Consider the following 26,314-nt stretch of genomic DNA (forward strand, 5'->3'; position numbering starts at 1 on the left):
TCATGTAGAATGTTTAATTCCCTCTTTAACACATAGGACAACCCCCCCCCCAACTTGATCCACTCTATCATTGCAATATAATTTGCCCCTTGATAACAAAGTGCTCCATTGATTGTCTTCCTTCCACCAGATGTCAGAGATTATAAATGTAGTAAGATGAAATGGATTTCCAAAACTACATGATTAAAAAGAACACAAAAGTTTCACCTGCAATGCTATCTAACAGTTCCTACACCCCTGCAGAACATGTTCAACACATTAGCATCTCTCTGTGCACGAGGCTAAAACTCGGAAGCTGGGGCTAACATCACCAACTGCCCATACGTTCATCTGTGCTTCCCTCTGTTGAAGATTATATTCACATCACAATCATCACCCAGCCCGATTTTCAAAGAATTAGATCAAGAAATGGGGGAAAATGTGGCAAATTCCTAAGTATAGTAGGGGATGCAAAGTGTTAACCCAGGAACCATTTGTTGATTAAAATCATATTAATTGGTTAAGGAAAGGTGAACTGAAACATGATGAGCAAGCGATAGTTGCAGGACAGTATGTTCACAGCAAGCCTAGAAAAAACCGGTACAACAGGCATCAGTAGATTCTGTAAGAAAGAACTGGAAGTGGTCACTCATCTTGTAGCTGGCTGCAGAGTTCTGATGGCAGAAAGGTTCTATACAGAAAGGCACAACAAAGTGGAACGTCTTACCCATTGGAAACTTTGGGCTCCTTTTACTAAGCAGCGGAAAGCCCAACAGGGGCTTATCGATCGCTATACAGGAAGTACCGCCAAGCTACCGCAGCAGCCCAGCGGTACTTCCCACCCCTAGCGCGCTATCATGCGCTACAAAAATGTATTTATTTTTGTAGCGCCGGAGTGTACCCGACAGTAATTGGGCAGTGCCACACGCTGCCCGGTTACTGCCGGGTTAATGCGGGAGCCCTTACTGCCACCTCAATGTTTGGCGGTAAGGGCTCCCCCTGAAATGGCCGTGCGCCAAGTGCTTTACTTGCCGCATGGCCATTTCCTGCAGGAAGGCAAGACATTCCTTTTACCAGCTGCGGTAAAAAGGGGCCTCGACGCGCATGTAAAACGCGTGCCAATGCCAGAGTCGGCCCTCTTTTGCCGCAGTTTAGCACTGAGATCATGACCCTAAGAGAATTCTTCTAGAGAAGGGTGAGGTTATGATTATCTGAGACATCTCCATTTCAACCGATAAAACACAGGATGCAAGGAAACCAGACACAGAAGAGAAAAAAACCCACCAGAATGGCATCTACTCTCTCATTACTTCTCGCCTTGACTACTGCAACCTACTCCTCACTGGCCTCCCACTTTGCCATCTATGCCCCCTTCGGTCCGTTCAGAACTCTGCCGCACGCCTTATCTTCCGCCTGGACCGATATATCACCCATCTCCTCAAGTCACTTCACAGGTACCGCATACAGTTCAAGCTTCTCCTATTAACCTACAAATGCACTCGATCTGCAGCCCCTCCTTACCTCTCTATCCTCATCTCCCCTTACGTTCCTACCCGTAACTCCGCTCTCAAGAGAAATCCCTCCTTTCAGTACCCTTCTCCACCACCACCAACTCCAGGCTCCGCCCGTTCTGCCTCGCCTCACCCCATGCCTGGAATAAACTCCCTGAGCCCATACGCCAGGCCCCCTCCCTACCCATCTTCAAAGCCTTGCTCAAAGCCCTCCTCTTCAATGTCGCCTTCGGCACCTAACCACCATACCTCTATTCAGGAAATCTAGACTGCTCCAACTTGACATTTCGCCCATTAGATTATAAGCTCTTTTGAGCAGGGACTGTCCTTTTAGTTAAACTGTACAGCGCTGCGTAACCCTAGTAGCGCTCTAGAAATGTTAAGTAGAAGTAGTCCTAAGCAATCACCCTGTGAATAGTGTGGAGAGAAGATCCTCAAGTACAAGAGATGCAGTCTGAGACCAAGAAAATGGGGAACATTTCTGTCACACTGTATTGGGTGCCACAGGCTTGATTAAAAAGAATTTCCAAGCACACCTAGATAGGTTACCTATACACATATTACATCTTGAGAATGCCAGAAAGAAGCTCTCTTTGGTACAGTTCAAGTACAGACAGCATCAAAAATTAATTTGAGAGACAGGCCATATTTCACATACTTTAGCTTTGGAGTGAGGTTCATTTACTGTCACAGTATGCACAAAACTTAACCCATTTGGACACACTACTGCCAATTCATCATTAATCTTGGACGAGCATTTCAATGGATAGAAAGAAAAGACTGAGTGCAAATCCAGCAGTACAGTTAGGGGTAGAAGCAACAGAACTTGCAAATCAAAAGAAAAAAATACTTTAGAAAAATTTAGATCAGCAAATGAAACAAGTGGCAAACGCACAAATACAACGGGAAACACAAAGCAACAATCCAGGAATCATACATGTATCAAAACCAGACACACAAATAGTTAAGGAGAGGTGAACTGAAACCTAAGGCAGAGAGATTGATAGTTTCTGCTGGGACAGTGGATTACGGACAAGATGATTCACAGTAAGTATTAAAAACTGGCAAAGTAGACATAATAAATATGTAGATTCTGTAAGACAGAACTGGAAGTAGTTACTCATCTCATAGCTGGCTGCAAAGTTCTCATGGGAGAAAATTTCTATACAGAAAGACACAATTAGGTTGCATGTCTCCTCCACTGGAAACTTTGTAAACACTATAACATTGCTGTACCAGAAAAACACTGGGGTTACAAGCCTAAGAGAATTAGGGAAAATGAACATAAGCCTTGCCATACTGGGACAGACCAAAGGTCCTTCAAGCCCAGTATCCTGTTTCCAACAGTGGCCAATCCAGGTCACAAGTACCTGGCAATATACCAAAAAGAGTAAAACAGATTTTATGCTGCTTATCTTAGAAAAAAGTAGTGTATTTTCCCACCCATCTTAATAATGGCTTATGGACTTTTCTTTTAGGAAAGTACCAAAAACTTTTTTAAACCCTGCTAAGCTATCTCCTTTTACCACATTCTGTGGCAGTGAATTCCAGAGTTTAATTACACATTGAGTGAAGACATATTTTCTCCAATTTGTTCTAAATTTACTACTTAGCTTCACCGCATGCCCCCTTTCCTTGTATTTTTGGAAAGAGTAAACAAACGATTCATATCTACCCATTCCACTCCACTCAGTATTTTATAGACTTTGTTAAGACACCGATTACTTGCATCATTTCAACTCCAACAGTTGAGAAGCTGGACGCAAGAAAGTCAGACATAGTGGTAAAAGAGAAAAGCGAGAGAATGGCATTGATAGCCATATTAACAGCTTCCATGCCTATGTGAAGGCCTTATGCAGTATATCAAGCGTTATAAATAATTATTAAATAACAGAAGTGACACCACCAAGTGATTATTCCATGCATCCTGCAGAGAAAGAAGATCAAGTATCAAGAAAAACTTGGTGATCAAGAATATGTGGCAGAAAGATGCAGAAATATTGCTGTGCTGGGTGCCACAGGCGTGATGAAAATCCAAGCACACCTTGATAAGATGCCTAAACATATTAAATCCTGTAAAATCCAGAGGAAACTTGCTATGTAATGACTGCAGTGAGTGCAAGCAATGCATTTGAGAGACCGAGATTATACTCCACATATTGTGGCTTAGAATGAGGTGTTCAATACCATCACAGTACGTGCACAATTAACTTATTTGAAGACCCTGCCCTCTGATGACTAATCTGCTGTTCCACATATAATACAACTCCTCCGGCTTTTAAAATCTTCCATCACCAGACATCACAACTGTAGTATTCTGGCAGTAAGAGTTTGAGTTTTCTCTCCTGTAGCAATACCACAACATACTGGATTTCACATGATATGTCCTACTGCAAATACAGTTTAAATGCAAAATGCTACACTACTGAATTACAAGATGACTTCAGAGGCCAATGAATGAAAGCAATTATATGATTGGCTGAGAAAGCTATATTATGGCATCATAATTATACTTGGGCATGCATATCAAGGCACTGAAAAGACATCAAACACAACTTTGACATACCCTTCTAACTTAGGTTAGAATTTCTATTGTGACAGCCACACAGCAGATGACTTACAACTGAAATCCGCAAACCCAGCTGTCTTTTAAAGTCCAGTAGACCCTGATGTGGTGCACACAGTTCCCCAACAGTCTTTTTGGGATCTTCAGTGCAATGCTAGCGTCAAGCCCCCAAACCAAGGAGAAAACAACTTATATCACCATTTCTGAAATATCCACTCAGCATAGCATCAAGGCCGCATGCTAGCAGTTTTAGCGCATGTTAAACGCTAGAGACACCCATATATTCCTATGGCTGTCTCTAGCATTTATTGTGCGCTTATTTTTAGTGCGCCTTTGTAAAAGGACCCCTCAAAGATTTCCTGCCTAATCTGGTTACTTCAAAATCACCAGCCTCTACAACTTGTAAAAATAAAGACAGAATTAAAATGATTGTTTTGCAAAGTTTAAAAAGACAATCTCACATGCTCGTAATGTTGTTAAATGATTTCAAAGACTGGCACGACACAGCTAGGTCTTAAGTAGTTATATAAGAAACTCCTAATTGGTCTAAATAATGCACAAGACCTAATCATATAATACCATCATGATACACCAAATTATAACGTAGCAAATTATGGCAGATAAAGACCTAAAACATGCCACAATCCTTTTCTAATATAAGCAGCAATGACCTCTTGAGAGTAGATGACCTATATTCAGCAATAATGCCCTGTCTTTGGCATAAGGATGTTTGGACAAAAATATTATGATTTGTAACCATGGTATCAACAGGACCTAAGTGTCAGGTGTTAAAAGCCAGTTATGATCACGGACAAAGCACAAGAAAAATTACTATAGAAAACTGATACGGATTCTACAAAATTTGGAATTTCGTAAATTACCGCAGTTAATTCTCGCAGAGACTTTTTTTTTTTACTTTTTTTTTTGTTAAATCTTTATGAAGAGCAAGTATAATATACCCCACTCAAAAAATTTCAGTTTATTCAATGGAGGAAAAGACTTCAGATGCTCGGCACTCTGTTGTATATTCTCAACTGTAGAAGAGCTTCCTCACGAGTAGCCTAGTGGTTAGTGCAGGATCCTGGGGAAATGGGTTCGATTCCCACTGCAGCTCATTGTGACTCTGGGCAAGTCACTTAACCCTCAATTGCCCCAGGTACAAATAAGTATCTGTATATAATATGTAAACTGCTTTGAATGTAGTTGGGGAAAAATAAACCCACACAGAAAGGCAGTATATCAAGTCCCATTCCCTTTCCCCCATTTCTCTTAAAAACCTCCAGCTATTTTATGAGTTTTTAAAAATAGTTTTTAATCAATATTCTTTTAGGGGTGTGTTTACTAAAGCGCGATAATGTTTTTAACATGCCTTTAAAGTTAAGGCACATTAAACACTAATATGCCAATATATTCCTATGGGTGCATTAGCGTTTAATGCGTGTCAACCATTAACGCACATTAAAAATGCTAACGCATCTATAGCGTGGCTTAGTAAACATACCACTTAATTATTTTTTAACTTTTAATCTTTTTTGCATATTAAAAAATGTATATGAATATCTTCCTTTTCAGGAACGCTATAGCTTGAGGGCGCTTATCTTAATATGGCTCTCTTCGGTTTGCTCCCATACCCATATTAAGATAAGTGTCCTCAAGCTATAGCGTTCCTGAAAAGGAAGATATTCATATACATTTTTAACATATGAAAAAGATAAAAAGTTTTTAAAAATAATTAAAATACTGATTGAAAACAATTTTTTAACTCATAAAATAGTAGGAGGTTTTTAAAACTAATGGGGAAGCTCGCTCGGCATCTGCAGTTGAGAATATACAACAGAGAGCCAAGCATCTGAAGTCTTTTCCTCCATCAGATTGAAAAGTTTGAGTTTGCTCTTCATAGAGATTGAGTGTTCTCAACAGCAAGTTAGTCATATTATTGATTTAATTACTTTTTTTTTTTGCAATCTAAGCTGCCTATCAGCACTCCCATACCAACACTGCAGACACAAATGTTCAGAAGAAAGAAATTCGTCAATGAATGTCTGCACTTTGCTACTATGTACAGAGTCTTCTTGTGTTTACTACAAACCAAACTCTTGCTAAAGTGCAGAAGACAATGCCAATATCCTTCTTTTTACCTAATGTGCTCCATCTATCTTGAAATTACAGCTACACAGGACCCTGTAACCCATGGGATGTGCTGACCCCATGAAGTTCCAACCACAGGATGACTGGAAGTTGCTTAGGACAAAGGTATCAACACACCTTAGTGAGAACACTGACTCCAGAAAAGCACGCATTTGATTCAAATTCCCAAAGTTGGCGGAACATCTATGAGCCAAGAATGATTTATTAGACCACATGGGCCTTTTGCAGGTAGTTTTTCCCTTATTAGTAATGCAATAAGACTATTGTACATCAGGTTTCAAGACTATCTAGGTCCCTTCTTCAAATATTACTCAAAGTTTGAAGGAAACAAGACAACCATAAAACACTGTGGGCTTGGAAAAAGTTGGCCCAGATGCTTGCAGCATGATGGTGAGCATATTTTGCCATCCAATCTCACACAGGGGCAACAGCCACAGTCTGTTAAAAAGCACATATAGGTTTTCAAAACCCTTTTTGATAAAAGAAAGTTGAGCTGCATTTGCTCTCGAAGCTGCAACTTCAAGTAAAAATTCATATTTCTCTAGAGAAAGTCAACCGAGCACTTTGTTCGTCCAAATCAAATCTAAGAAGTCTAAAAAAGAAAAAAAGTGAACAGAATTCAGTCCGGATCAAAACTACACACATTCACTATTCACTCAAAGCAAAAATAATCCACCCAATGAAGTAATGTCTGGGGAATGAAATTCTGAGAAGGCAGTCTATAAGCCTGTATGGATGGTCTACATTATCCCACAATCCTCTTACAAGAGGGACACTTATAGAAAGACCAGTTTCATCCAGCATGCTTCCACAGAACCATAAATTGTGTAGCTGACACATGATTCACTTATCTGGAAAAAAAACGGAAAAAAAAAAAGGTAATCCTGACTTACCTCAGCTTTTGCTATTAACTCTAGAATTTCAGTTTTCTAGAACATAAGGCCACAAAAAAAACTTACTATAGGTTCCCAAAAGATGTTGATCAAGCATTCACCATGGATGAAAGGTAATGCTATAATGGAGACCAATCCAGCTATGTTTCAATGAAGATATATTGTATACTTGATTCAGGGCAGCTGGTTATGAAAGAAGCAATTAGGCAATTCTAATTAAAAGGCCTCACATAACAAGGAAACAATCCCAAGAACACAGATCAAAAGTGAGCAGTAAAGTCACACTCAAGTAACCAAAACCTACCTGTAAGGAAGGGATTTCTTATTCTGCAGCCAAATCTTTCTCTGCCTCATTGGACAATACTAGTGTCTCCCCTCTCTGCTTTTGTGGTCCCTAATGCATGCTGTGTGATCTCACAAAACATTGTGAGATCATCAGGCATTAAATATACTGCTTTGCTATTGGTGGGCATTCAAACATCCAGACACCATTTGAGGAGTATGGATGTATGGCAAAGCATCTGCAAGGAGATGCCAACCAATAGCCCTCCTCTCGCACGACCAATCACAGGAGATCTACAGAAGATAAATTGCATACTAGTAGAATACTAAAATAGTGGTTCTTTTAACATTATATTTGTTAGCTTCCTAACCATGAAATGAGATCACAGTTAACTCAGTTCTATCCAACCATTTCTGGAAGTCATATTAAAGTGCTCCAAGCTAGCTCAGAAGCTGCCAGTAATTCTTTGGGTTTGCAATAGAAGTTTTCTTCCCTTTGTCTTCTCTTTGTACCAATGGAAAAAAACCCCACATTGGTTATGTCTCCAAGTAGTATAAAAGCACCAACTGATATTACGACACTGTCCTTGAGAAACAAACATTTAAGAGCGTGTTGACCTAATAATATTTAATTACAAAGTGAATGGAAGGCAAAGTGTAGCAACCCCGCCAGAATCAGAACTACATCATGCAAAACACTGGCACATTAGGTTGAGGCTGTCTTAGTAATGCCAACACTGGATAAATAAAAAGGGCAAAATGTACATAGAGCCTTACAGGATGCCGCCAGGATAACAAACAATCCAACTGGTTGATCCGGACTCACTATTTATGATAGAAAATAAGATGGGAGATAAAACCAGAAAACTGCATCCAGCCTGCCCATATCTGCTGTCTGTTCCAATAACATAGAGCCTATTTGAACTCATGTTGTTTCTTTCATCTCCTCACCACAGTAAAGTTCCTCCCCTGAATTCTGATACCGTTTTTGCGTGCACTACCTCCACTGAAAGGCAGTTCCTTGCATCCACCACTCTTCATGTGAACAAATATCGCCTTATGATGCTATTCTTTATTTCCACTTTATTTCCAGAGTAACATAAGTCAATTATTTTGTCACAGAACAAAATGTTTAAAAAGTAAAAGGCCACTTTATCCGCATGTGTTTGAATGTCATTGGCAAGACATTTTTTACAAGGCTTGATGATGGCACAATGTTTTACAACATTACAAAGTAACTGGTCTACACTCAGGAAGGGACAGGTGAATGGTGATTTAGCCACTATGTATTCTGACCCACTGTGGATCATCTACAATAAAGTATGCATCTAATAAACAAAGGAAAGCAATGGCCAAACCACGAAGACTCAGATTTTCAGTCGGCATGGTCACCAGGTTGACTTAAGCACTGGCAATAAAACTAGTTTAATTTATTTGGCATTTGATAAACCGCCTTCCAGAGGAAAATCAAAGCGATGTACAATAAAACTAAAGAAGAGGAAAAGAACTGCATAATTTTACGGTAAAGAATATAGAAATAAAAAGCAACAACAACAAGTCCAGGGTGGTCTGCTGCTGGGAGCCTCAGGCAGCAGAGGAGGGGGACATAGTGAATAAATAGGTTTTCAGGGCTGCCCTAAAGCATGGATAGGACTACTCAGAGCAGAGGGTAATGGGGAGGGGATTCCAAAGGGAAGGAGCCATATAGAAGGCAGAGTGACAGGTTGCTTCAAGACGGGAACACATTAATGGGGGGGGGGATTGAAAGACAGTAGGCAAGAGCTGAACAAAGGGTTTGGGAAGGGGTGTAAAAAGAGAACAGGACAGAGATAAGAAGGAATCCTATTGTGCCAAGGCAAGGATCTTAACTGGTATGTTCAATACCACTATCTCCTGGATTCTATATAGGCCACCCAAATTTAGGCACGGATCTTAGATCCATGTGCAAATTAATTAATGGGCTGGATGTTAATCAATAAATGGTGGTAATTGGCACTCATTTGGGATTATACGCAGATCTGCCCTGGGCCCTGTTCTATAAAATGTGTACTTAAAGTTTATAATGTGCAACTAAAAATGGCAATGGGAGGGATACGAACGGGTCAGAGGCATTCCCAGAAATTAGACACGATGTTTAGAAACAGGGTCATTTACGCGCCCAACTGCCATTAATTGCAAGCCAGCATTTACACCAGGTTTCAGCAGGCACATGTGCTGCACCCAATGTTAGGCTGGAGATTCATGCTAAACTAGAAATTCTATAAAGGGTGCTCTTTGCAGAATAGCAATTTAACGTGCATTTTCCCGGCACTTAACTTTGGGTGCTATTTATAGAATTCCCCCCTTTCCGTAGAGGTGGTGGTGCTAGACATACAGATTGACCAGTGGCTGTGCCGGCTCCACCCATAAAGTTTAGGTTTGCTATTCAGCAGGTCTAAACCAAAATAACTTCAGATAGCACCTGAAAATCCTGAGTGCATAATCTGGACTACAATTGTAAGGATAGTATCAGGCTGTTTAGCTATTTAAGGGTGTCTTTTACAAAAGCGAACTAGCATTTTTAGCATGCACTAAAGATTCATGTGCGCTAAACACTAAGATGCCCACAGGAATATAATGGGTGTTTTAGCATTTAGTGCATGCTCATTTTTAACGTGCACTAAAAACACTAGCAGGCCTTTGTAAAAGAGGCCCTAAATACCATCATTAAAAAATTTTGAAATTCTATGTATTAGCCATTAGGTGGCCAACGCATAACTTGTTTTGAAAACTGGCCCATAACCAACCACCTTGATAAACAAAATTGAAAGAGCCAAGGATAAATTGTTTACTTTCATTGTTTGTTCATGAACGTTAATTCTCGTCAGTATTGTTGATCCATCACTTGCAAGACGACAATGTCTGTAGGCTCAGCCCATCAGCTATGGATCAGAAACACATCCCATCCCAAGTGAAACCATTGTGTCAGTGTAGGAAAATAAATTCTCTAAACAATCTAGGGAGAGAGGTTAACAACCCGAGGCATATTGCATGCAGAGAATGATGTCAAGTTAGTGTGTTAAGATTTCTTTTTTAAAATGGTGCACTTAGCCGAAGGGGTCATTCATATGGAATGTCCTCACAGGGGCTGTATCTGTTTAAACTATAACCAAATGTGCTGAAGTGTTGGAAGAAATAAATTTCAGGAAGAGGCACTGCTAATGACACAGATTATGCGCTCTACAGAGAAGTATACAAGTGGAAAAAAGCTCTCGCTCATTCGGCATTCCTGAAATGTGAGGAATCCAACTGTAGAAAATAAAGTAAGAAAAATATATTGCCAATTTGAAAAACTAAGGAGTGTAGTTATTAATGTGGGCTAACTTTAAGGCACGTCATTTACCACTAACTTGTACTATTTTAGTACAGGTCCAATTTTATGCAATAGACCTAGTTACTAATATTCAGCCAGTGGCAGCCAGTGTTTTTTTCAACATGGACTACCATGGGCTGCTTTTTATTCAATGCTGATCACCATGGGTAGAAATTAGGCCCTGACCGGACACTGGCTGCCAGATCTTATGTAGGTCTGAATATCACATGGGACCTGCAAAAAGGGGGAAGCAGGTACCCTCCCCACTCTGAGTGCCCCCCTTTATCCCTCCACTAAAGATGAGTTCCCAACCAGGCCTCCATCCTCCTACCCCTATAGGCCTCCCTGGGCCTACATTTGGTAACTCTTGTGGTCTAGGGGGTCCTAAGGGCAGAAGCAATGCCCATTTGCTCCTGCCTATCATAGCTCCAGCCTCAAAATTGCTGCCATGACCACTAGTGGCAGTGCCAGTAGAGTTGCAGTGGCCATTTTGAGGCGGAGTCCTGATGGGCAGGAGCAAGTGGGCATCACTCCTGACCTCAGAATCCCCTATACCACCAAGGATATCAAAGGTAGGCCTGAGAGGGCCTACAGGGGTGGGGGAGTAGGAACCTGGCCAGGTGCTCTACATGTCTTCGGGGTGAGGGAGGGAGCACCAGAAACTCCTCATGATGGTACCTAGAAGTGAACTGGGCCCCAGCCTATATTCAGACCATTACCTGGTTAGATCAGTGGCTAAAGTTAGGACAGCCTTTTGGCATCCTAACTTTAGCCATTACATAACGTCAGCGGTCTGAATGTCACTGCTAACTACCGGCTCCTCCCAAGCTCTGTCCACAGACCAACTTGGTAGTAACCGGACAGTGCAGGGATGGGTTAGTGCTGATATTCAGTGATACTGTCCAGTTAAGTGCCACTGAATATCAGCAGATAGGCAGGCACAAGTGATTTAACCGTCAGGAGGCTTTACTTCTTGGTTAAATCACTTTGAATATAATCTACGAGTCCAGGAGAAGCCTCCTGTCCTCAGCAGGGGAAGTACAATAAATCAACATAAAACAATTACAGTGCGAGTAGAAAAGGTGCTCTGTGATACGTATTATCAGCCATTGTTAATGCTACTGTGCTGTTACCAGCTAGTGGGTGGAAAAATTATGTTTTACCTGATAATTTGCTTTCCTTTAGTCACACCAGATGAATCCAGAGATTTGTGGGTAATGAACATCTACCATCAGGTGGAAATAAAGAGTACCAAACTGAATTCTGCTACACGGGACAGTATGCTCCTTGATCAGTCAGTATTTCATAACAAAGCAGAAGGAATAATAAGGCAAACATTTCTTCCTCCTCAAAGAAATGAGGCATACACCTGTCAACTAGTAGAACTATGCACGGGCAACCACAACATAATATGTAAGCAGAGGAACAGACTGAACTGATAGCATCAACCTCATGAAAAGGGTGGGACTCTGGATTTGTCTGCTGTGACTAAAGGAAAGAAAATTATCAGGTAAGTCATAAGTTTTCCTTCCTTGTTATCAGCATCAGACGAATCCAGAGACTTGTGGGACGTAGCAAAGCAGTCTGTAAGTAGGGTGAGAATCAGACACAGCTGCCAAAAGAACTGACACCCTGAAGGATGCTTTAGACCTAGCCAAAACCATTAACTGGACAAAGTCTGGAAAATGTGTGTCACAAGGACCACGTAGGGGACCTTCATAGAAGAAAATGAAGACGTGCCCCGAGGACATATGCCCAAGGAATAGGCACCTGACTACAGCAAGCTATGGTTACATATGAGGCTGCATTGCCCCAACTGGGGCCCACTAGTAGCAGCAAGGAAGGCTATGGCCAGACATCCATTGGTAGCCTGAAGGTACCAGAAAAGCTCACAGCGACTACGATATAAAGCAGCAGATGGAAACTCCTAGGATGATTTTCTTCCCGAACAATTGAGGAAACAATGACTAATAAATGAAAATGTGGACATAGGAGCCAACTTTCCAAAATTATTGGGGGTGCTAAGTCCAGTGGAAATAACCTCTCCCTGGACACATACAAGGAATTTTCTCAATATTGGGGGTGCTGAAGCACCCACAGCACCCACAGAGTCGGCTCCTATGAATGTAGATACCATCACAGCAACAATGGTGGAAAAATGCTGTGAGTCATCCTTGACTTCAAGACATGAATAAGGGATCTGCACAAAAAAACATCAGGATGTCAAATTAGCGATGGAATCAAGCAACAATTCCTGAGTTGGAATCATGCTGACCATGCAGAGATGAGCCTATTCAAGAATGAAGGAACACAGGAGAACTCCAATGTAATACGGGGAGAATCCTGTTACATGATAGGGTGGAGGCCCAGGACAGGACTATGCCCCAGGCTCAGAGCCAAGCATGACGCTATAGACATAGGATGAGCTGACATAATATGCCAGCAAGTGATATTCTGCACAGTAAGCGCTGAGCTATGCACTACAGAACACCAGAAGTGGGCTCCCCAGCTGGAACAGATTCCCCAACAAAGTAGTAAACTCACATATGACAAAGACAAGGCCAGTCTGAGAGTTAGATACATAACATCAAACCAGGGAATTGGACAAATTTTGGAGGTAGAGTCAGACCATGAAAATACTGTTACCCTCCAAAAGGTTTTTTAATTTATCAGATAGACAACTAAGTAAATCAGAGATTGCAGTTCTTGAAAAGGGAGTATCTTTTGTGCCAACACCAAGGTACAATGCTTTGAATGCGTGGGTCGATTTTTAAAAACTAACTCATAATTTAAAGATTACTATTTCACCAACAAAAATATCCCTAACAATGATATTTCCATTGTAAGGAAAGATAGTACATGGAACCTTCCCCCCTCTAAGTCAAACCAAACCTATGATACAGACATTTGAAAGAATGGTCCTGCAAGAAATTGAATTATTAGAGAATCAAACTAAGCAACCATTTTATAATTTGACTAGGGACGAGAAGAAAGCAATTGAGTCACTAAAGGAAGATACTAATACTGTTATTAAACAAATAAAGGGGGTGTGATTGTTGTCATGAACAAAAAAGATTATGTTGGAGAAATCACTAGACAGATACACAATGAAAATTTTTATAATCCTTTTCAGAGTGATCCAACTAATTCTTTGAAGAAAAAAAAAGTAGATTTTCTTTTGAATAGTGGTTAGGGTGGTGGACTTTGGTCCTGGGGAACTGAGGAACTGAGTTCAATTCCCACTTCAGGCACAGGCAGCTCCTTGTGATTCTGGGCAAGTCACTTAACTCTCCATTGCCCCTTAACCCTCCATTGCCCCATGTAAGCCGCATTGAGCCTGCCATGAGTAGGAAAGCGCGGGGTACAAATGTAACAAAAAAATATATATATAGCTTCCTGCTAATTCCCTTTCCAAGACTTCCTATTATATACATATTGCTGAAAATCCATAAGTCCTTGGTGAATCCACCTGGAAGATCAATTGTTGAAGCAACTGGTTCTGTGTTGGAAATTATTGTCTATATTTGCCGATACCTTTCTTAGCCCTTCTGATCCCTTCGTACACATGGGAGTCGACACACATTATTAACACCTTGCAAGATATGGTATTGAAGGATAGAAATATTATTTTAGTGACTTTGGACGTGCAGTCACTATATACTAATATTCTCCAAACAGAAACATTAGAAATCATCAGAGAGGTACTAAGTAAAAGAAGCCGGCACTGTAACTTCTTCTAAGAATAGCAAAACCAAAAACCACGTAACAAATTTTCACTAAACATTAACTATCACAAACATCTCACTCCACATCTTCACTACGAAAAACGAGAGGTAATTCTTCAGTTTGACTTAGCACATTTGAAGATACAGTACGATCCAGATTATCCAAACGCCAATCATCCGGACCATTCGGCCAGAGTGGGAACATGTCCACACGCAACACCCGCTGTCTCATTTCCCCTCACCTGTGGACCATTATCCGCCCCCTTGTAAATCTACCATGTAGAACAGTACAGTACCTTCCCAGCCAATCATTCTCACAGTCCGCTGCAGGAAATTATGTGAACGGGAGCAGGGACACAGCAGCGAGAAGCCCTGCCCTTTCCTTTTCCTCCTCATACGCAGCAGAGAAAAGCCTTGCCCTTTCAGCTTGCGGGGATGCAGCAGAGAAAAACCTTACTCTTTTAGCATACGGGAACGCAGCAGAGAAAAGCCTTGCCCTTTCAGATTCAGACAACAAAGACAGCAGGGACACAGCAGTGTTAAAAACGGCATCAAAGCGAAAAAGGGGATTATAAATGACCTAGAGATGGGAGTAACTAGTGAGGTAATTAAATTTGCTGATGACACAAAGTTATTCAAAGTCATTAAATCGTGGGAGGATTGTGAAAAATTACAAGAGGACCTTACGAGACTGGGAGACTGGGCGTCTAAATGGCAGATGACGTTTAATGTGAGCAAGTGCAAAGTGATGCATGTGGGAAAGAGGAACCCGAATTATAGCTACGTCATGCAAGATTTCACGTTAGGAGTCAAGGACCAAGAAAGGGATCTAGGTGTCGTTGTTGATGACACGTTGAAACCTTCTGCTCAGTGTGCTGCTGTGGCTAAGAAAGCAAATAGAATGTTAGGTATTATTAGGAAAGGAATGGAAAACAAAAATGAGGATGTTATAATGCCTTTGTATCGCTCCATGGTGCGACCGCACCTCGAATATTGTGTTCAATTCTGGTCGTCGCATCTCAAAAAAGATATAGTAGAATTAGAAAAGGTGCAGAGAAGGGCGACGAAAATGATAAAGGGGATTGGACGACTTCCCTATGAGGAAAGGCTAAAGCGGCTAGGGCTCTTCAGCTTGGAGAAAAGGCGGCTGAGGGGAGATATGATAGAGGTCTATAAAATAATGAGTGGAGTTGAACAGGTAGATGTGACACGTCTGTTCACGCTTTCCAAAAATACTAGGACTAGGGGGCATGCGATGAAGCTACAATGTAGTAAATTTAAAACGAATCGGAGAACATTTTTTTTCACTCAATGTGTAATTAAACTCTGGAATTTGTTGCCAGAGAATGTGGTAAAGGCAGTTAGCTTAGCGGAGTTTAAAAAAGGTTTGGACGGCTTCCTAAAGGAAAAGTCCATAGACTGTTATTCAGTGGACTGGGGAAAATCCAATATTTCTGGGATAAGCAATATAAAATGTTTTGTACATTTTTGGGATCTTGCCAGGTATTTGTGACCTGGATTGGCCACTGTTGGAAACAGGATGCTGGGCTTTCCCAGTATGGCAATACTTATGTACATTTTGTCATTAAAAGATAAAATTGACATAATGGAGAAATTAAGAAAGGGAATGTCAGGGAAAAATCTGGCAGAAGAATATGGTGTAGGAACATCAACAATATCTAACCTAAAAAGACAAAGAGATGCTATTGTAAACGTCTCAGTTCTTGAAAAAGAGGAAAGGAGTTGCTCCAGAAAAAACATGAAAAGGTCACCTATTGAACAGGTAGATAAAGCCCTATATCTTTGGTTCCTGCAAAAAAGATCATTGGGCCATGCAATTTCTGGGCCGCTATTAGCCGAAAAGGTGATATTTTTCAATAAGCAGCTTCAGGGGGATTCAGACTTCAAAGCCAACACTGGATGGCTTTGAAATTTAGTACTGCCACAGAATAAGGAAAATTGAAATTCATGGTGAAAAACGTTCTGCAAATTTACAGCAGCTAATGACTTTCTTGGTCAATTTAATGATCTTACCAAGAACTATGACCACGATTGTGTTTATAATACAGACGAAAACAGGTCTGAATTGGAAATTGCTCCCCAGTAAATCGCTGGTTAGTCACAAGGAGCAATCTGCTCCTGGATTCATTTCTTCTAAAGAACATGTCACACTGTTGGTTGGTGGAAATGCAACCAGTAGTCATAAGTTTGAGTTATTGCTGATTTTGAAAGCACGAGGGTTCTTAGATTTACCAAACAATCTTCCGCTGTTGTACAAAATCCAAAAAAATTTAAAAAGCCTGGATGAGTTGCAAGTTTTTCCTTGACTGGTATGACCCTTGCTTCATACTGGAGGTGAAAAGATATCAGCTTTGTACAGGAAAAGGTAGAGATGTCATTCTATTGTTGGGAATTGCTCCTTCACATCCTACAGCAGAAAACCTAGAGCGAGAGGAAGGTAGATTCTAAGTGCTTTTTATGTCACCAAATGTGACATCTGTAATGCAGCCAGTGGATCAAGGAGTTATCATTTCATTGAAATGACTTTACAAGAAACAACTGCTACAAAAATGTATTTTGGCTGACACAGAAAACGAATGTTGCATGATCCAATTCATAAGAGAATGGAACATAAAAGATTGTTCCTACATGGCTGGAATCAGCTTAAAAACCAAACCCTGAAAAATGAGTGGAACATAATTCTAAATAAATCAGAAAGACAGAGAGGGAGAAGAAGAATACGATGTCCTTGAAAACATTGCCAAAGATCTTCTACAGGTTCCTGGTTGCTCCGATTGTGATGTTGAGAATGTCAGCGAATGGATATGCAGTGATGCAAATGATCCAGGGCATCAGATCTTAACAGATGATGAAATTGTAGCGTCTGTACAGGACAAGGAACATGAAGAATCAGAAACTGATGATTATCATCATGTTAATGCTGATGTGGGACCGACATATGCAGAAGCCTTTGAATGTTTTAAATACAGCAATGGTTTGGCTGGAAAAGCAGGAAGAAAGCAGTGCGATCCAGCTCCTTTGTCTGAAAAGACTACGTGATCTTCCAGCAGCAAAACGAAAATCTGCCTTGAGGCAATTAAGAAATACTTCCTTTTTTAAACAGAAATACATGTACATACACAAAAAACTGCACTGTGCTTTACTTTTAAATACTTTATTACAGCGTATTTCAAAATAGTACAGTATTGTATGTACTACAAACAGCACTGTAGTTTGAAATTTTTCCTGCCAACTTATTGTTGAAAATACAACTAATGTTCAATATACAATGCTCTGATTGTGTGAGTTTTTTTTTTTAAGTAGGCATGTCCAATCATCAGGATTTATGATTATCCAGATCACCCCCTGCAGAGGTTAGTTCAGATAATTGGTATCATACTGTATTACTCCCTCTATACAGAGATCTCCAGGGGGGAAATGTCCTTTCCAGCTGTTCCCTGTGTTCAAGTTGGTATTAAGTTTAGTTTTTAAAAAACCCTTAGAAGGTCAACACTGTACTTACTGTGAAGACTTAGAAAGTAGTTGGGCTCATTACTACCCCACAGGTCTTTATCTGACCCAGAAGTCTCTCTACACTGACAGCAAAATATTGCCAGCCCTACTTGAACACACAGAAATAAGGGTGGGTGAGACCTTTTTACTGGATTTACCAAATTAACAGAAGAGCAGAGGGAATTTATAGGAGTTAATCCAACAAAAAGGTCCACTTGTCTACTGACTTATTTCTGCAGTAACACTGTGCATTTTCTCACTAGTTTGATGCCTTTGGTACATAATTACTTTGTCTCTGGTGCTTCCTAGCAAGTATGTGAAACTTTGTTCATTTCTTTCCTTAGGGCTATGCATTGCTCTGCTATTCAGGGCTACAGCAACTCAGGCAATTTAAAAAAGAGACTCTGCTCTGGCATGTTTATCTTATAAGAAAAGCCCAACGCTGCCAGACTGCTGCTTTTTTAATATTCTTTTATTTTAAACAGAATTCACTACCTTTCCTGAGGAATAAATTCTGCGAGAGGCTTGTGCCCAGAACCCTAGCCAGCCCTGGAATTAAACCGATGGCACCGAAAGAACAGTCATAATTCAACCTTGTTTACTGATTTCAACTTGCACTGCTGTTTAATATTTTAGTTTTAAAAGGGTAAAACAATGTGTCAGATCATCAATTACTCAATACACAAGATGCAGGCTTGGCAAGCACATGGGCACCAGGCTACCCACACCACCACATAAAATGCCTTTTAGCAGGAAGGCAAGACACCATCAAGCATTTTCAAATGAATGAATCAGCATGTAATGGAGGTTTTGTATTAAGTGATTCTGTTCCTTAATACAGCTGAGTACATTCCGTATGCTAGAGAACACAGCGTACTCCTGTGGACTTTCTTTTCGGGGGGGGGGGGGGGGGGGATTTAAGATGTTTGCATTGTAAGCGCTGGAGAACAGCAAATATGATTGAAGTGCAGAGTGCGGTTCAGTGTGTGTGGGGCTGGGAGGAAAGCATGCCGTTTGCCAAACACTATAATGCTTTAAGTCCCTTACTGGCACATCCACAGACAGATTGATGTGCCTTTGAAAAGCAACCTGCATTGCTTTATAGCATGGAAACTGGAGGTGGGCTGATTAATTGTATTATTACACCAAACATGCAGCAGACAATGGAAATACAACCCTCTCGTCTCAAAAAATATATATGCTGAGGTGATCATGAAATCATATGGAAACTTTGTCCTAGCCTCCTTCTGATGATTTTATTTTTTAAACAGAATGCACTAGGCATGGGCTGAGAATGCACCAGAGCATCCTACTAACAGGCTGTAAAGCACAATAATTTACTTCCGATTTAGCATTGATTTTTTTTCTGTGCTAAGGTCACAACCCAAGTATCAAGGGTTTTTTTTATAGGCCGATGCTCAGAAGGAAACGTGGGCGCTAGAGGCCATTACAGCCGGACTAGTGACCACATTAAAGAGCGCAGAATGCTCGGAGGCTCTAGCGTGGGAAACGAGCAAGCCAACGATTAGCACAAATAGCATGCTAAAGTAGTCAAATGGATGTTAATGAGGTCATTTCCTATTCCCTCCCAATGCTCAGAGAACCGCGCACAAAACAAAGCCGCCCTTCCCGCTGAAAAAATAAGATCAGCTAAGAGCAGGCATTAGAGTGTTTGAAGAGAGGATTTTTCACGATTCTTTCTTTAACATCTGCCAGTTTTTTATATAATTTTGAAGCAGAAGGAAGCCGGTGCAAGCCCCTAAGCGCCAGCAGTGAGAAACAAATGTGCTTGAGTCTGAGCAATGCCGAAAGTGAAACCACACATTGGTGCCTGTCTCCTACATTTAAATATAAGCCTTCCAAGTAAAAAAATAAAAATAAAATTGAACAGCATATATTTAAAGGTGCAGAAAACAGACGCCGATGTGTTTGCCAGGTGCATGTGCACAGGAGCTCAACCTACCGAGAAAGTGTTCTGCGCAAGTGCCAAGCACATTCCCCCCCCCCTGCTTTTGCTTTTACAACGTACGTCTAATTTGAATATCATTTTCTTTGAGCATTGGTGAGCTAAGTTTCTGTGCTATTCCGGCGGTATGGTTTCTGCGCTGCTGGCTTACCATGAGGGTTCTGAGCATCTGCCTGTTAGTGCGCACACACACACACACAAAATCAGCATTAATTGGAAAGTACTGAAAATGTATGGTAATAAAACTGCAAGCAGCTTGCTGCATTAGGTTTGGCACAGTTTTTCACTTCCCCAATATCGCTAAATCTTTTACCTCTGGACTTAAGAACATACGAGTTGCCATACTGGGTCAAATCAAAGGTCCATCAAGCCCAGTATCATGGTTCCAACAGTGTCCAATCCAGATCACAGGTACCTGAAAATGGAGTGAAGGAGTGGCCTAGTGGTTAGAGCACCAGTCTTGAAATCCAGAGGTGGCCGGTTCAATTCCCGCTGCTGCTCATTGTGATCTTGGGCAAGTCACTTAACCCTCCATTGCCTCAGGTACAGGTACAAACTTAGATTGTGAGCCCTCCTGGGACAGAAAAATATCCAGAGTACCTGAATGTAACTCACCTTGAGCTACTACTGAAAAAGGGGTGAGCAAAATCCAAATAAATAAGTTATCTTCCCATTGGCTTCAATGGAAGTCTAAAAAAATATCAGCCATCAGATGCTGGATATCAAGTTGGAGACCCTGGAGATGGGTTTCTAAATTTGGGGATCCAAACATACAAGAACCCCTGGAGACCCTGGTCTAGTATCTCCACCCCGTGAGCAAGAGCATCCTGGGACTACTTGAGCCTCCACCCCCACCTACATACCCCACCCTTTTCACCATCACCTGTTCGTTCACCCATTCACCTACACACCCACTCCCCCTACCTATCTCATAGGCCTCCACAGAGGTCTGTCCCATACCATACCTCCTGATGATTGACATTTAAAAATAGGAGGGGGAAGGGGGATGGCAGTCAACTGAATTCAGTGAGTTTGACTAAACATGAAGTTAGAGAGCATCATGTAAAGGTAGCAGGAGCCATGTTGGTGGATGTTTTTCAATGAAATACTCCCAGAAGAAACCTGCTAATATTGAGGTGAAACCAAAGGTCTGAATTCATTGAGATAAGTAGGGTTTGAAGATATACCTAAGCTTCAACAACAATACAGTGGACTGTTTGGAGAATTGGACATATAAGAAATTGGATTACTTTGAATATTACACTGTGGATTTGGATTAAGATAACTGAAGAATTATTTTTGGTGGATTTTTTTGGGGTGCATTACTTTTGGACACTAAAGGGAAAGTGAATAAGAGCAGTAATGAAACACTAAGTCAATGGTTCACAATTTATACAAAATATAGAGGCATATTATCAAAGCACTTTGGGAGGCTAAGTTCCATAGGTTTCTATGGAACTTTGGGAGGCTAAGTGCTTTGAAAATATGCCTCATAGTCTTCTTGAGGTTGTTGAGCTCTCTTTTCCACACAGTATTTTTATATTATAATCCAAATGTCCTAGGATACAGAGAGGAAAACTTGGTATCCAACATTTTATCTATAATTAAAAAAAAAAACTTAGGGCCCAGTTTACTAAGGTGTGGTAGCGTTTTTATGGGCATCTCTAGCGTTAGCGTGCACTAATTTTAAGCGCACACTAAAAACACTAGCACACTTATAGCACGGCTTAGTAAACAGGGCCCTAATTTTGGAAAAGATGATTTTACTTGAATGGGTTTTGTGACTGGAATATTGGTTAATAAACGAATAAGGGGTCCTTTTAAACTGCACTAAGAAGTGGCTGGCGCATGGGTTTCCCACACGATGTGGCCACTTTTAGCATGGAAGTAGAATGGTTGCATTTGGGTTTTTATAGCAATGTGCTCATTTCCCCATTAACGCATGGCCATTGCTGCCGAGACCCCCACCTACTTAGGTTGCAGTAAGGGCTCTCCTGTGCTAACCAGGTAGTGAACAGTAATGTGCCCACACTATCCAATTAACGCAGGCACGCTTACTCTCCGCCCCCAGCCAAGCCTCTCATGGCAAAATATTTTTTACCGCGGGAATACCACACGCTGATGGCCAAACTACCGTTGGACACCTCAGTGCATCCCACAGTCGTGTCCTTTTACCACATGTAAAAGGACTCCTAAAGAGCTACTGGTTAAGAGCAGCATCATAACCTTTATCAAATACAATAGTTTGGTGTTAGGTGGTTTAATCATATTTGATATATTAGATGTTTCTAAATTAACAGCTTTGAAAATGGTGGCTGGCTAAAACTGAGGATGGAGGAGGAAAAGAAGTATGATTTCTCTGGATAAAATATGCACGGAGGGGGGACCACTGTAGGATACGTCGGTAGACAGGTGGAAGGGTAGGTAGGTGGGTGAAGAATTGTTCAGAGAGTGAGTGGCTGAGTTTGGGGGTTCTCTAGTTCCAAAATATTCTTGTTGTCAAGGATCTTGGGCCAGAGTATCCTTGCCTTGGAGGTCATGGGGCATTTAAGACTGGACTAGTTTACTTCCAGATCTAAATCTGTTCGCATTTTAACACCTTTTACTTTACTCCCCTATTTAGTGTTGATTTTTTTTTATTTCAGTGCTATTTGCATATTATTAGTTCATTACATGCAGAGTAATGTAAAGAAATAACTCTAAACAGTGTCATAATGTTGGCCTGTTACACTGCAATTAGTCCCAGGTGTTAATGAAAAATGACAGAGAATGGTTGCACCTTATAAGCTACTGGACTGGCAATGGGGAAAGCACAGCACAGCACAGCCCCCCCCCCCCCCCCCCCCCCGATACCACAAGAGACTGTTGAAGAAGCTGCGTGAAGTCACCAAGGCAATACTTCAGGCTACTAGACACTGGCTGAGCCACTCCTTGGATCCTGCCCTGTGTCCTCAGTGTGTCTAACACAGCCCTGATCACCTAACAGAGAAGAGGTCTGTGCTGAAAAGGGCAAGCGTCCACTGTGCCAGATAAATGAGGTGAGGTGGAAGAGGCGGCAGGGAAATCTTTCCCTCATAACCACCCTTCATTCTCCAGTTGTCCAACTTGTATAAATATCCATCTCCTCCAATGCAGCGACTGCATCTGGCAAAGTGGACCCTTGTTCTCAGAAGCTCATGCTTTAGGAGACCTTTTTACAAAAGTGGGACTATCGGCAGGCTACCACAGGAGCCCGCTGGTAGTTCCCACCCCCAGCGAGTGCAATTTCCAGTGCTACAAAAATATTTTCTATGTTTGTAGCACCGGGGCTTACCCAGCGGTAATCGGGCAGCACCTTATTAGCAGAGGAGCCTTTACCATCACCAAAATAGGTGGAAGTAAGGGCTCCCCTAGGAAAAGTTCCTCGCGCCAATTCCTGTGATTACGCATGGCCATTTCCTTAAAAAAAAAAAAACACAGCCTTTTACTCACTGCAGTAAAAGGGGGCCTCGGAGCATGTCAAAAAAACACGTCCCGACACAACGGCAGACCCCCTTTTACCCTAGCTTGGTAGAAGGGGCCCTTAGTGAGGTCCCAATTTATTGAACTTACCCCATTCTGTATCCCTTGGGAAAAGGCTGTATTAGTGAAAAAAAAAAAAGGCCCTCAATCAGTTATCCACTCCTACCCTAGCTAGCACCTTTCTGACCTCACGTGTAACTTTCTTAACTTAATCCCCTTATTGTCTTATTTCTGTTACTCTCTTACCTATCTATGAGGTTCTTTTACTAAGGCATGCTAACAGATTTAGCACGTGCTAATGATTAATGTGCGCTAAATGATTAGATGCCCTTAGGAATATAATCATGCACTAATTAATATATAGCATGCATTAATCATTAGCGTTCGCTAAATCTGTTACCATGCCTTAGTAAAAGGACCCCTATATGTTCCATCCTTGCTTACACCCTATGCTGGCAATTAAAATGTTTTATTACGTATTGTGTTAACACTGTAATACATAGTAACATAGTAGATGATGGCAGAAAAAGGCCTGCATGGCCCATCCAGTCTGCCCAACAAGATAAACTCATATGTGCCACTTTTTGTGTAATACCTTACCTTGATTTGTACCTGTCTTTTTCAGGGCACAGAGCCTATAAGTCTGCCAAGACTATCCCCGCCCCCGCCCCCAACCACCAGCCCCACCTCCCACCACCGGCTCTGGCACAGACTGTATAAGTCTGCCCAGCACTATCCCTGCCTCCCATATGTAGCATACTATGCCGTATTTGTATCATTATATGAAATTTTTACTACTGTACTTGTCTATTGCTTATATTTGACTTATTCTTGCTGTGCACCATGTTGAGTGAATTCCTCCAAAAAGGCAGTAAATAAATCCTAATAATAAATAAATAAATAAGGTAGCATCTGCCTCTGCAAAACAACATGTCTACCTCTTTTGGAAAGCTTCAAGGAAGTAATGTTATAAGGCAATCATTAAGATGTCTCGCAATAGAAAAACAAGCAGAAGGCAAGGGAATCTCCTCCCCCCCCCCCCCCCCACACCCTATAGGTAGTGTATCCACTTCCCAGAAAACAAGCACATATGGTATGTATCCATCTGCTCTCAAACATCACATGTAGGTGCATATAGCTCCCGGACAATATGTTTCTATAAGGAGTGTGCAACTCCCAGCGAAAATAAACTTTGGATGAAATACTATGTACCGCAGCCAGGGCAAGTGGACTGTGAAACAGTCACACCTACCAGGGTTAGAAGTGCTCAAGGTGTAAGCAGTTCATTGAGATCACTGTAAAGACAGGGGTTCTCAACACGGCACACCCTGCCAGGTTTTCAGAATACCCACAATGAATATGCATGACATATTTGCATATGATAAAGGTAGTACATGCACATTTTAAATTTTATTTTCAGCACTTGATATACCGCAAGTGATCCCCGAGGCGACTATGCCGTTTACAATTTCTATAACAGCAATATGCATGCATATATATTGTGAATATCCTGAAAATCTGACTGGCTGGGTGTGTCCTGAGGACTGGGTTGAAAACCTCTGCTGTAAGATATGTTCTTTTTCCAAGACTAGGGGTATGGGTTTGGTAGCGTATTCAGTTTGTTTAGGTACCTAAAAAAATGTTAGTGCATGCAAGTATACCTACAAATAAACTTGTGAACAATTGATTTACATGTGTAAAAAAAAGTTTGAGTGAACACAATATGTACAATAAAAATGAATGGGTGAAACAAAACCCACCCAGAAAAACAGGGAAAATTCTGAAAATCCAAACACAAACATTTTTTCCGGCTATGCACATGGCACATCCTACTATTTAGACTGGCTGTGGGATGTACCCTGCTCCCTGGGGTAGAGATGCTCAGAGGGGTTGTGAATGTGGGGGAAGAGGGGGATGGACTGTACTGCTACCCAGAATAGGGATGCTCAGAAGGGCTGTATGTATCCTGCTCCGGGGTTGGGGGAGAATCGGAGGATGCCTGTTCCCGGGGATTGGGGATGATAAGAGAGCTAGGGAATGCCCTGTCCCCAGGGATAACGGTTCTTAGAGATGCTGTGGGATGTGACCTGCTCTCGAGGATGATCGTTGGGATGGGGTAGCATGCCCTGCTCCAGAGATGGATAGAAGATGCCCTATTCCCAGGGCTGTGCAGTGCTCCGGGGGACGAAAAATGCTCATAGTTAGAGAGAGGAGTGCAGAATGCCCTGCTCTGGGGAAGGGGTCAGGAGGGGAGGAGGATGCCCACATTCTGGGGGTGGGGATAGTCGAAGGGGCTATGAGATGTGCCTTAATGCCTGGGACGAGAGATTATCGAAGGGGAGGCGTATACCCTGTTCCCGAGCACGATGAGAGGGTGCAGGACGCCGTACTCCTGGGGAGAGATGATCAGATAGCGAGAGGATGCAGTGATCCTAGGGACAGGGAGTAATTTGGAGGGGTTGTGAGATGTGCCCTGTTACTGGGAAGCTGAAACCTGCCCCGATCAGACCCACTGTAAAGAAGCGTAAGCGGACAGTCCCGGCCAGAGCTGCAGCATCAACCGCCTTACCTGCCCGAAAGGCCTGGGGGAGCCGCCGAGGTCCCAGCCGCGGCAGCGGCGGCGGCAGCAGGAAGTGATTCCAACTCACATGGACTTTCTGTGACCTCGCCCAGCACGGCAGCGGGGATTTAAAGAGACAGCCCCCAGCGCCGCAGGTGCTCCAGCCACCGTGGCTTCGCAAGAATCCTCACCCCTGCCCGGAGAAGTGGATGCCGACCCGGAGGCGTTCTGCTGGGGACTTCCTTTTAAGATCGGAGGAAGGGTGCTCGGCTGCACGAAAACCAGCTTTCCCCAGGGGAAAGTCACGGAGGCAAAAAC

At 41.9% G+C, this 26,314-nt stretch overlaps 1 protein-coding gene across 1 annotated transcript in view; it reads right to left on the reverse strand.

The window, feature by feature from the left end:
* The window catches only part of NACC2 (NACC family member 2), a 149,366-nt gene extending 123,286 nt beyond the window's left edge, over positions 1-26,080 (reverse strand). Inside the window, exon 1 of the mRNA XM_030207942.1 lies at positions 26,006-26,080. The gene's annotated coding sequence lies outside the window, so the exon portion shown is untranslated. The remainder of the gene's footprint in view (positions 1-26,005) is intronic.
* Between the last annotated feature and the right edge of the window lie 234 nt (positions 26,081-26,314).

Source organism: Microcaecilia unicolor, chromosome 6, assembly GCF_901765095.1.
Source record: "Microcaecilia unicolor chromosome 6, aMicUni1.1, whole genome shotgun sequence".
Classification (NCBI taxonomy): Eukaryota; Metazoa; Chordata; class Amphibia; order Gymnophiona; family Siphonopidae; genus Microcaecilia; species Microcaecilia unicolor.